Here is a 12,200-nt window from a genome sequence, read left to right as displayed (position 1 = left end):
GGTTCCCTCACCTCAGGATTTTTTTCTTCTGAAACAGAAAGAGGATGAGATTCTGAAACTTTCTTTAGATGCGTAGGAAATGACTGTATTTTGGCCACCTTATCTGTGTTGCGTATTAATCCAGAAACCATAACTTCAGATATCTATGTCTGAATAATTTTAGATATTGAGAAACTTCAGTACTTCAATAATATTTAATTAAAATGGTTTTCAGAACATTGTTTTAATATTTTTTCCTAGAAAAATCTTGTAAGTTCTACTGATGATACCACTGCCTAAACAGGCATTTTTTTATTAGATGTGATAATTAAGGGACATTAATATGATCACTTGTTCTGTTTATGTGGTCAATAATAGTACCAGGTATTTTCTTTCTCACTGTTGCTCCTCAAGTGTACAAACCATTGCCTCACGTGAAACGTTGGGAATTCAGACATCATCGGTTTTTGCCCAGGTTGTTCAGTAGTACTATCTGTCATGTCAGTTGTGTGCCACTTCTGGATACAGAAAAGGAACTAATAATCCAACTCTTAAAATCCCATTTTTTGCATTAAACTGTTCAACTTTGGCTGCTGGTAATACTTGGTGTGCACAGGTGAGCAGAGCTGTGCAATCCATCCACGTGGCTCTTTCTTGCAGTGTAGGTATAACTCTCCACAGGAAAAAGTTCTTCTCCCTGCCCTTGGAGCCCCAGTCTCTCTGAAAGGGCTGTATGTGGCAGGGAAGTTCTACGCCTAGAAGGGACTGAATCCAGTTGCTGTAAGTTTGGCATCTCCACCTTAAGTAAACATTTTTTCTTTCCCATGAAAAGGAGACCAGTGAATATCACTGATCAGAGTAGGAAGAAGTCATGTGCCTAAGCTGTGAGGTAACCAGTCATCCATCAGAATGTACACTAGAGAAGCACCCCTAGAGCTCTTCATGAGGCAATGCCTGTATTGGAAAAAAAAAAAAAAAAAAAAGAGTGCTTGTAAAGCAGCTGTCTCCACTACACGGTGTTCAAGTGGAAATTATTTCACACAGGTCTTTTTCACACAGGTCTTTCAGATTGGTGTTTTGAAAGAAGCTTGAGAAGTTATGTGAGACTTTGGATCTTAACTCCCCAAGGTCTAGTAAATATTTTGTGCATGAAAAACTTCTCCTGCTCCCTACTCACACAGCGTGTTATACAGGAGAAAACTAGCTTATAGAGGGGAGTTGTGTCTTGAATTAGAAAGTAAAGTTACAGAAAAAGAATGCCATCAGTTGCCTTCCAGCCTTGACTGTACTGGAAAGCTACTGCTGATAGCTTCTGAGAAACACAAAAGTTATGTCTTTAGTGTGTACAGTGACCTACCTGAAAAATCATAGATTCATCTTCCTGTTTCATTTGTGCATAGGCCTTTTGGAAATACTACTTATTCTCAGGTAGTGTGCTGTACAATGCCACTTCTATGCTTTTATGGCAAAACAAAACCTGTTTAGTGGTAAATACTAGTTGAACCTCATTCAAGATGCACCTTCATCAGTTTTTTTGAGCCATTTTTTTCCTGCTCTTTTGGGGACCAATTCCTATTTCTTTTTTGCAGAATAAATATGTTTATACTGTTTATATAAATATCTGTTTATTTTTACTGAAAAAATATCTGTTTATCCTGGGGCCTCATGGGAAGAGTGCTTTTCTAATTCACATGATCTCAGTTTCTGCATCCTACTCTGTCACTGGTTTCATCTTTTTTTTTTTTTTTTTTTTATGCCAACTGTTAGCTCACTAGAGGAGGCAGGCAGGACAAATCCTGGTCTATCTGACATCAAATGCAACACTTGGATATGCCAAAGAATCCAGTTTTGTCTCGTAGACAGAGATTACAATAGTATTAAGATGTTTTTTCAGAATTTCTTCTGTGAACAGTCACCTTTCAGTGCTTGTCTAATTGCCTCGGTAGTGGGATAAATTTATTTCCGAGTTTAAAACCAAATAACTAATGTCATGTGGTCAGTAACTTTATGATTTGATGAATCAGCTGCATTTTGTTCAGATGCTAAAAGAAGTGTTTGAATAAAGAAATGTTAATATTGTGCTTCTTCCCACTGCCATCCTTCAAAGTAATTTTGAGGTTGGCTGTTGGAAGATGGTTAAGTAAACAAGTTAATATGCATGAGCTGGAATCTTGGGTTGTCACTGTGCCATTGAATTATTTTCTGTAGCAAAGTAGTCAAAATATCTCACCGCACTGAAATAAGGACAGATTGCTCAGCAGTTAATCTAGGATCAGGTTGGTGCTGAAAGATCGTGACAAAGTTATTGTAAGTCTTTAAAGAATTTGAAGATCAGATGGATGAGAGATGTAAGCAAATAACTTATGTGGAACTGTTTTTGAAAAGAAGTGGAAAATATCTATAAATATTTAAAGGGTCATTTAAATCTTGAGTTACTGTTTCAATTGTAAGCTGTGTGTTAAACTTTGGTCTTCATATGCCTCTAATTCTACATTTAATAGAAATCTGGGACATGGGAGACTATGAAAACACAGCTCTCACAGGGCTGAATTGTCTTGCAGAGAGTCATGTAGATATCAAAGGGGAGGAAACCTTAATCTAAAAAATATTTAAATCATTCTAATGCTATATAACTGAACATTATATTAGGACTTTTCCATGATAATGGAAATGGTAATAAGGGGAAATGGACACCTTTTGTATTCTCAATTGAGTAGCTTGTGTTCTTATCATGATGTCTGCACCGAGCATGTGCCTAATGCTGAAGATTAGTCAGAACTCAGTTCTAAACCTATTCTTAATAAATGGCCTTTCTTAGTGAAAACTAGGTGTGTATATAAAGCAAAGTTACATGCTAGCATTTTATTCAGCTAAGCTTTTGATTTTCCTGGGCCTATGCACACATTAAGAGATTGTGCACAAAGCAAAATGAAATGTATGATCTGATCACTTGATACACCAGATTTGTAGTTTGCTTAAATGTAAAGAATTTATTTTCCTTCTTTTTTACCTACAAATTAATTTGAATAAGATTTTTCTCCTGGTAAAGTTATTTTGCCTGAAATATGTCTTTAGTCCTTTATGCTTCAGTGGCTTAGGTTGTGGGTTGCCTTGGTCTTTTAGCTTTGTCTTTTCTTCTTGAAGATAAACTAGTTTTCAGAAACAGTACACTGGTATCATCCCATCATTGGTTTAGTACAATTGACATGACATTAAGTGCCATTCTTTGCTCAGAAAATGAGAGGCATGAAGGATGAATCTCTGCCAATGCCTAATCAAAATAAGCTTTACACTTGCAAGTATTCTTGTGGCTAAAAAAGGGCCATTGACAAAAAGAACATGCAACACAAGAAGATCAGAAAACTAAACAATCCTGATGTATTTTACAGAAGGTTTAATATTCAGAGAGCCTCATAATGGAGGCAAGCAAACAGATAAAGCAAAATAAGTAATTTTCCATAGAAAGTAATCTCTGTGTACAGGTATTTATTTATACTGTATGATCCTGCTTCCACAAGAAGGGAACTGTCCCTATCCATAAGGAACTGGAAAAAGAAATAACTACCTTTAATAACCACGAGGAAGGATTTTAGGCATTGGAGCAGGCTGTAGGTAGGGTGTCCATCACTGGAGGCCTTTAAGAACAGAGGAGTAACAATTTTTGGGGTTTTTTAACTATTCTTGGAGGTTTAGGGAAGTGGGTTTAGCTTGGAAGAGAGATGAGTGTGTGTGGGGAGATGTCTCAGGTGGATGGTCTTTAAAATAGACAACTACAAAATACCTGCCCATAAAGGAGAAGTGGAGTGCTGTTGCTTCAGGTATTGCCTCACATGTGAAACAAACATGAATTCTTACTGTACTAGAAAATATATAGGTGGCTTAAGTGCCAGTAAGAATATTTGGAATGTATGCTTTTAATGCTAACCTATGGAAGTAAGAAATTGAATTAGGCACTTTTGATCAAATATGAGATGACATCCAGTGGGTTCACCAGAGGCATTGTAGCTAATGAATATTTACTCAAACATTGACCAGATAGGAAAAGTGCCAAACTGTTGTTTTGGAGAATGTATCTTTTTATATAATAAATTGCCTCGTTGTCTGTTTGAAATAGCAATAGTTAGGCCTTCTTGCATTCATATAGGGTATAGCAATGCTAAGATAAAAGTATTAGGGAAATCCTTCCCATAATTGGGAGGGGAGAGGAGTTTCCCTCAAAAGGGAAAACCGCATATCAGGAATTAATAGCTTTTAAAAAGACAATGCAGGACTTTATAGGGTCCTTTAATTGCTGCTCTGCTTATCGATTGAAAACAAAAATCCAAACCAGAATTCTTTTACAATAATCCAATCCTAGTATCTGTTTTTCAGTTTCATGTTCACTGTACTGCTAGGAACAATGAACAGGTGGGGGTTTGTTTGTTTGTCTTAGTTCTCTAACAGATTTGAAATGAGTGCTATGAAGTACTGGCAATAATTATGATGCATTTAGAGGGTTTTTTTCTTTTAACTCAGTGTCAGCCTTGAGTACAATCAAATGGATTTTCTCCTTTCCTTCCTTCCTCCCACCCCAGTTGTGTATGTCACTTTGATTATATCTTTAGCTACTAATCCTATGTGTAGTAGAGACTGTTCTGCTGCTGAAATACAGTCACTTGAATAAATAATTGTCACCTCTCTGAGATGGATATGCTTTTTATAAAATACAGAGCATAGTAATTGATTCCTAAGGCTGACATTAAGCAGGAGACTACTCGTGTGAGTTACCCCTTGTATCATTCCACAACCGTGTTTAGTGATAATAGTGAGTATTGGAAACAAAAGATGGTGAAACAGTGGCACTATACTGATTGGTCTTATAACCTGGAGATCAACAGTGATAGTGACACAGATTTACCTAAGCAAATCTTCCCTACATGCCTTATTTCTTAGTTTGCAAAATTAGCATAGCACATCCGTATGCCACAGTTTATGCCATTAAATCAAAAGATATTGGTGTGTGTTCCAATATTAAAAAAAAGAGATGATATAGAATTAAATATTCACTGTGGATTGTTCTTATGCTGTTCTTTGTGATTCATGGTTAACTATACGATGGATGCAGTGGTTATGTTCAGTATGAAAATGCGCGCTAACAGACAAGTTATCAGTAGCTAAAGCAGATATTACACAGTGACAGCAATGGGAATTTAAGACTGGGTAAGCAGAAGTCATTCTTTGTTTAGGAGCCATGGGTTTATGAGATTAATGCAAAGCTTCCCTTGAAAAGATTTCAATAGGCCTAAAGAAATTGCAAATTTTTTAAAATCAATCTTTCAGTTGAACAGTTTTTTTAACGCTGCATTCCAAGTAACATTTTGTATGCAAGTGTGTCTTGAAGTGGGAATAAACAGGTATTTCTTTTTCATGAAGTGTTAATAATAGATATTTTGTATCCTGATGTAATTCAAAAGTAATCATAGTGTTCAAGTGACAATCAGCATGTTGATTGGGCTAAATGACTGTCAGCAAACAAGCTACATTTTTTAAAGTTTTGTGAATTTATTTCAAAGATGAAATATTTAAACAAAAAGAGACGAACTGACAATTTGAAAGCAAAGAAATGTTGAAGTGCGCTTTCTTTTCAATTACGTGAATTTAGTATCAGTGCAAGTTTATCAACTTTAAGACATTTTGACAATGCTTTAGAATGTTAATTGATGTTATGAGGAAGCTCAAAGTATCTGAGGAGTTAAAGGACTTTCCAGGATGTCTTTTCTTTATGAATCACTCTGTTACTAATTATGTGAAGAAAATTATTGATTAGTTATATCAAGCAGTTCTACTTCTATGGTACTAATGATCTTGACTATCTTGTGTCTGAACTGTTTGAGTTTATGTGAAGAAGGTAAAAAGGCCAACGTGGGGAGGTTAGGCTAACAATTCTAAGATCAATCTGTAGTTGCCCTTGAGGCTTTCAAAAAGTAGTGTTTGGAAAGTTTACTTTGACAAAAGGTGATTCACTGATAAAGGCAGAAGTTCAAGAATGTATCTCACTTCTGTTGTGGCCGCTGAACACACAACAAGCAGTACAATTCTTGCAAGTAGCATCAATTATTTCCTCAAAGAGATCATGTGAGATTGATTCATCTTCATTCATGGCTTCAAAAATCATGCATGGCTTCATCCTGATTGTAGCCTGGAATACGTGGTTCTAAGTAGAGATAATGGATTAGAAATTCAGCTAATAGGTCAGAGACATGAAGGAAAGTAATAAAAAGCAATAAATATAGCTGCTAATTGTATGGAAGCAATTGCAAGTTTTATGCTGCTGTGTTGCTAAATTATGTAGCATGGATTAATTATAATTGGATTATGTTTTAAGGTAAAATTTATTCCACCACCTTGTCTTCCATGTCTCAAGGCTTTTGTGCAAGATATATACTATGTAAAAAGATAAAATCACACTTACCTCAACTTTGACCAAAGGACTGCTTTTGTTTCTTTTATTTCCTATCTTTTTAAGTAAACTCACTAGCATATTTATTTTTTTCTGGAATGGCTTCCTCTGGAAGTTTCTCAGGGGGAAAATGTATCAAAAAGTCAACAGAATTTTGAAGAAAATAAAACGGAGATGTCTTTTATCCGAATAAAGCTACAGTTAACTTATTTGAAGGCTTATTTTAACTTAAATCTTCCTATGGTATTATGAGTTTAGGTATTTCATTATTTATTCCCCCCCCCCCCCCCCCCCCCCCCGAAATTGGTGTGAAAGTTAAAAATTGCTTTCTTCAGTTAATTGAAGGTTATAAGAATGATAGATCCTGGGAGAAACTTTTATGAGCTGCTGCACCATTATTTGATGATTCTGTTAGGCAAGGTCAGAAAAAGAATTATCACTTTGCTTTCCTCTTCAAAAAGTGAGATATCGTGGTTCACAATAAAGGGTAAGAAACCTAAGGTTTCACTCCTGACTGTCATAAAAGAAAATCAACAAACAAGAATGTTTGTTCCACAATTAAACTTCAATTCTCTCCTTCAGAGTTCAAAAAGGGACCATTGTAACATTCTTTCCCTTCCTCCTGTTTCAGTATATATTTCGAGTAACCATGTTATAGCGTCCTGCAGGTTGTCTTTGGACTCATGTTAAATGATTTATTACTGGTTTTATTGGTAGCCTGTGGCTAAGTCAATGTGCTATAGAATAATACAAGTCCTGGAGCATATTTGTAATTGAATTATAGAGCGTTTTGTGAACATTTGAGGTAATGCTTGGAAGACTGTGAAACTCAACAGGGTTCTTACCAGAGAAAGTTCACAAGTGAGAATGTGTGCTTCACATAGAACAGGAAAAATAAGCCAGTTAGTATGAATCACCTGGGCCGTCCTTTAAGGGCACCAGTCTGTGGAGGTAAAAGCTGGCTTTTGGAATGCAATGAAGGTACTGAAGATGAATAGTTGGGACTGTGGAGGCAAGAATCTATTAGGTTAGAGAGAGTTGGGGCTGTTAATTGCAAGAATTGGCAGAGTACCTCTCACGATGGCAATGACGGGAAAGAAGTCCCAGGGTGAGGAGAGGGACATACTGGGATAACCAGCAATCATATCAGTGGGAGAGCTAGGATAGGAAAGCGAGTTGAGAGCAGCCAAGAATGGAGCACTGATGGACTCGGAATCCTGGTAAAGAGAATGACAGGTCATACACTGAAAAGCTAGTGAATGATATTGATGGATTCTAAGCTAGAAGGAGAGGGCTCAGGGAAAAAAGAGATCCAGGAGAGCAAATTACCTTGCTATCAGGTTTATCATAGTGATGTAACCCTTTGCTCTGGCAATCCTAGCACTGTGAGCAGGATCATTGCAAGCATTTAGCTTCTAGAATCCTTGAAGCATCTGCCTCAGAGTTCCTATTTCATCATTATGGATCTTTCTTTTGATCTACCCTCCTTACCCATTTTCAGATTAGTGGGGTTTGTTGTTTTAATTCACTACCAAAGAAATTTTTCTTTTCCAGTTTGGTGGTGTGCTTTTATTGCTGAATCTTTCCATACTGCTGCCACTCGTGGCAAGTTCCAAGATGACTCTTAATTAGTGCTGTTAGTATTGCTTTAAGTATATACTTGAATTTAAGTATATGACTGAGGTTGCGTGGAATGGAAATGCTGTAACTCTCCCACTCTAGGACACTTTTTCAATGAGCTTTACCAGATGCAAAGAGACTCCTCAAGCAGGATAAATATGACTGAAGAGTCCACAGCAACTATCTATTTCTTAACACGAACTACAGAAAGCTAGGATTAGGAAGTTACTGGGCTAATCATTGATATGTGCATCATCCCGGTAAGACCGAGTGTTTCTGTTCTATTTTCATGTTCCACTGGGCTGGGAAAGCAGGGAAGGGGTCCCTCTGCCACTCCTTGAAATGGGCTGATCCTTGCTGATAGTGAATTGCCATCCTCAGATTCTCTTTCCTCCCCCCTCTCCCCTTTTATAGCTTTTCATATCAGTATGTTACCTCTGAAATCCTTGAGCTGCTAACATCCCCCCCCCCCCCCCCCCCCCCGCCGCCTTCTTGTCTTGCTCACATCATAATTACAGCTTTCTCAGTAAAGCTCAGCCAAGGTCATACACCTGTACTGTATTTGAGGAGACCTTGGATCAAAGAAACTTGAACCCCCAGGATCAAAGAAACTTGAACCCCCAGTCTGAAGGTAACAGTCAGTTCCCAGCTGGGACTAGAGTGCATGCACTGATAGACCTGAGACAGGAGAGGGCCAGGAAAGACTAATGCATATAGTTAGATCTGAGGCAGCACTTGCATATTGTGAGGGTTATTTTATCTGGATCCGAGGTGTAAAGAATCAATAGAAATAAATTACATTTAAGAGGGAATAATAAAAATTGACTTGTGTAATGGGGGGAAATGTGAAAAAGCAGACAAATTATATTACTCTGAGTTCATTATACTTTCCTGCCAATAGCACCAGTAATAAGTTTATATATAATTTTAAGAGAGTAAAAATAAGTATTTGCATAATGCAGCTGATAATTGACAATTTTAGGATAAAAGAAAAAAAATTAAGAATATTCCAGAAATATAATGCTTATGTAAGTCCTTGACCATTTTGCATTAATTTCCGTAAAGATCAGCACATTCTTCTGCAGAAAGTACAAAACTGCACAATTAGATATATTGCGGTTGTGGAAGAATAATGAAGATTCGTATTCCCCTGAAACTTTTGGTATTTTCTTCTAGAATCAGAGACAGTTTAGTAGAACAATAGTCTGATTTAATATTTAGAAACAGAAATATGGTCTTTTCTGTGGTTAATGAAGAGTTTAATGCTTTAATAGTAGTATCTGTAAGAAGTCAGTTACTGCAGAAAATGTTGTAATTATGGCAAAGCATAAAGGGACACAATAATAGAAGGCAAAACATCAAACTTAAAAATGGTTCCTTACATGAGAAGTGGCAACTGAGTCAGATTCCTGATTTTAAAAAATTCTATAGCAAACGTTCCACTTTCTTAGACAAGAAAAACAAGTAGTCTCTAGAATGAACACATTCCTAGAGGGCAACAATGAACAAAATAGTCATAAGGAAAGAACACAATGGGAGGATTAAATTTCAGGAGTAATATATGTTGTTCTTAAGTTACCACTTCAAATGCATAACATCATGACTTTGGGTGCTTGATATATCGGGATGGGGAGAAAGCTTCCTTTTTCCTCCTCAAATATGCTTAGTTATTGGCCTTTCTTGATTTTTTGTTTACTTTTAGTTGTTGTTGTTGGGCTTTCCCCCTGCCGCATATTTGGTTTTCACTGTGATCCCATCTTGTGATTCCTTCTGAAATCAGGACCAACTGTATGTTGAAATTGCAGTTGGCAAGAAGCTGTTATAATGTTTTTAAATTGTTTGCCTGTTCCCTATTAATTGCTATTAAAAAAATCTCAAAAGTGGTTTTACTTCATTTAATGGAATTCAAACTGCATAATTTTGTAAATGTAGCAATTGGTTTAAGGAAACAGTGTTTGGAAAAGGTTTAGTGCAGAATAAGAAATGGCCTTGGCCTTCATAACTTCAGAAACACCAAAACGCTTATCATAGTCATCTGAATTAAAATCTGAAACAGCTCACGGGTGGATTCCATGCACTTATGAAATATCAAGATTTGTATCTCATGAATAGTTATTTCCTCTTTTCCCTTCTTATTATAAAGTCTCCTTTTTAGGAGGAAACACTGAGCTTTACAGTACAGAAAATAATCATTGTGTAGAAAAAAATGTCTTGTATGGGGAAGAATATCTTTAAAACTCTGCGTGTGCTTCCAAAAAAATAGGGTGGGGATGCTGTAGTCTATACATTTCTTTGTATTTTTAATAGACTAAAAATTCTATGAAGAGCTGTAGACGTGAGAACTTTCCACGGGTTAAAACAAAAGTCAGTAAAAGCAATGTGATCGCCTCCTTTAATTCAGCGTCGCTGTCTTAGATCCTGTAACCACCTCGTTTGAAACCAACAGCACCCACAACAGCGGCGTGCGGCACCGTTCGCTGCTCGGCGGCGGCCGGAGGCGCCGCAGGCCGGGGCCGGGCGAGGCGGCGGACGCGCCAGCAGGGGGCGCGCTGGGAGCGGCACGGCCGCCTCCTCTCCCCGCCCGCCTCAGGCTGCTGCCGCGGCGCGGTCGGTGCCGGCTGCCGGGGCCCGCGGTCCGCGGGGCGGGCGGGGTCGGGGTCTGCGTCTCTGCGGCCGACAGCCGCTAGCGTGGCTTCGGAGAGGGACTGACTTAGAGAACCCTCCCTTCTACTCTTCCTAATTTCACACACACACACACATACACACACCCCCCCCAACTCTGGACACCTCCGATTACGTCAGAATATTGTGATTTAAGAACTGATTGCTTAAATTTAAGAATTGACACAGTTATTGCCTTTCTTTAATGAAAAGGAAGAAATATCCATCCCTTAAGCAGACCAGGGAGGTGGGCGGCAGGAGAAAGATAGCTTAATTCTGTGACAGCTTTTCCAACTTTCAGGCTGAAATCCTTCAAGAAATGTAAATTACTCTGAAGTTCTTCCAGCAGTTTATAATTGTTGCCATTTCAATATAAGTATTAAACAGTAGAAATAATCAAATAATATCTGTAATAGTTATATGTCATTTAACACTGGTTCTATTACTTAAAAACAGTGATGGAAATTATTGAAATGTTTTCACCGGACAGACTTTCATTCCTAAGAATTCCGAGAATCATCTCTGAAAGTCATGGTCGCATAATCCTGGAAACAGGCACACAGAATAGCTGTTCTCTTCATGAAGGCTTATAGCTGCCCATTAGAGTTTGGGTTTTTTGTTTGGGGTGTGGTTAGGTTTTTATTTTGGGTGGGTGGGGGTAGTGTTTGATTTTGGTGGGGTTTTGTTGGTTTTTCTCCATTAAGATACAGGGATTGGCTAGAAGTGTGTAACAAATTGCAGCATCTCTGTACATACTCTGTATTTTCCTTGTTCCTTCTACATGTAGGAGTTATATCTTTAACACTGTTTGTGAAGTACAATCAGTGTGACCCCTTAAAAGTGTGGTTCTTTACGGCCAGCTTCATCAACATGTGAGGTTACTGGCAAGTAACCACAGAAACGCCCATGGCCCATGTGTGCAAACTGCTCTTTTGTGTTAGTTTATTGAAGGCTGACATGGATGCCTCTTCAAGATGCACAGTAATTTTATTCCAGTCATTGGCTTACAAGTATCTGGGCTACCAAACTGTGAGAATTTTAGCTACCATACAGAATGAAAACCTCTGCTCATATATTTACTATGCAAAGTTCTTAACATCGTGTCTATGTAAGGATCATGTGAACAGAGGTACAACATAACTTTGTTGTGAAAATGAATTTGGGTAACTCCAGCTGCAAGTAATTAGTATGTACTTACACACAAAACTAGATTCTTGATGGGTCAGTATCATTACAAGCAAAGTCAGCATTTTATTGGCTTGGGCAAGTTCTATATGGAATTTTAATTCCAGCATAGAAAAGTCATAATTAGTTCTGAAGGTCTTCGGATTGGTTTTTGGTTTTGTTTGGTTTTGTTTTTCCTTCTTAAATATCCATTGAATGATATATTTGGCAGAGCAAAATTCCCTGCTTATGTTGGGCTGTCAAATAAGTGGCTTCAAACTGAAACATTCACCATCTGGTAATGTAACAGCTTAGTATAAACAGGGTCAATACTTAA

General features: G+C 37.7%; 1 protein-coding gene across 3 annotated transcripts in view; it reads left to right on the top strand.

Annotated features, from left to right (window-relative positions):
• Positions 1 to 12,200, top strand: part of UNC13C (unc-13 homolog C) — a 262,536-nt gene that overhangs the window by 52,458 nt on the left and 197,878 nt on the right. The window lies entirely within an intron of this gene.

The sequence above is a fragment of the Nipponia nippon genome, unplaced genomic scaffold (genome assembly GCF_047370975.1).
Source record: "Nipponia nippon isolate SJK-2023a ecotype South Korea unplaced genomic scaffold, ASM4737097v1 scaffold_9, whole genome shotgun sequence".
In the NCBI taxonomy this organism is placed as follows: Eukaryota; Metazoa; Chordata; class Aves; order Pelecaniformes; family Threskiornithidae; genus Nipponia; species Nipponia nippon.
Note: the sequence above shows the minus strand (reverse complement) of the source record. Positions and strands in the feature narration are given on the sequence as shown.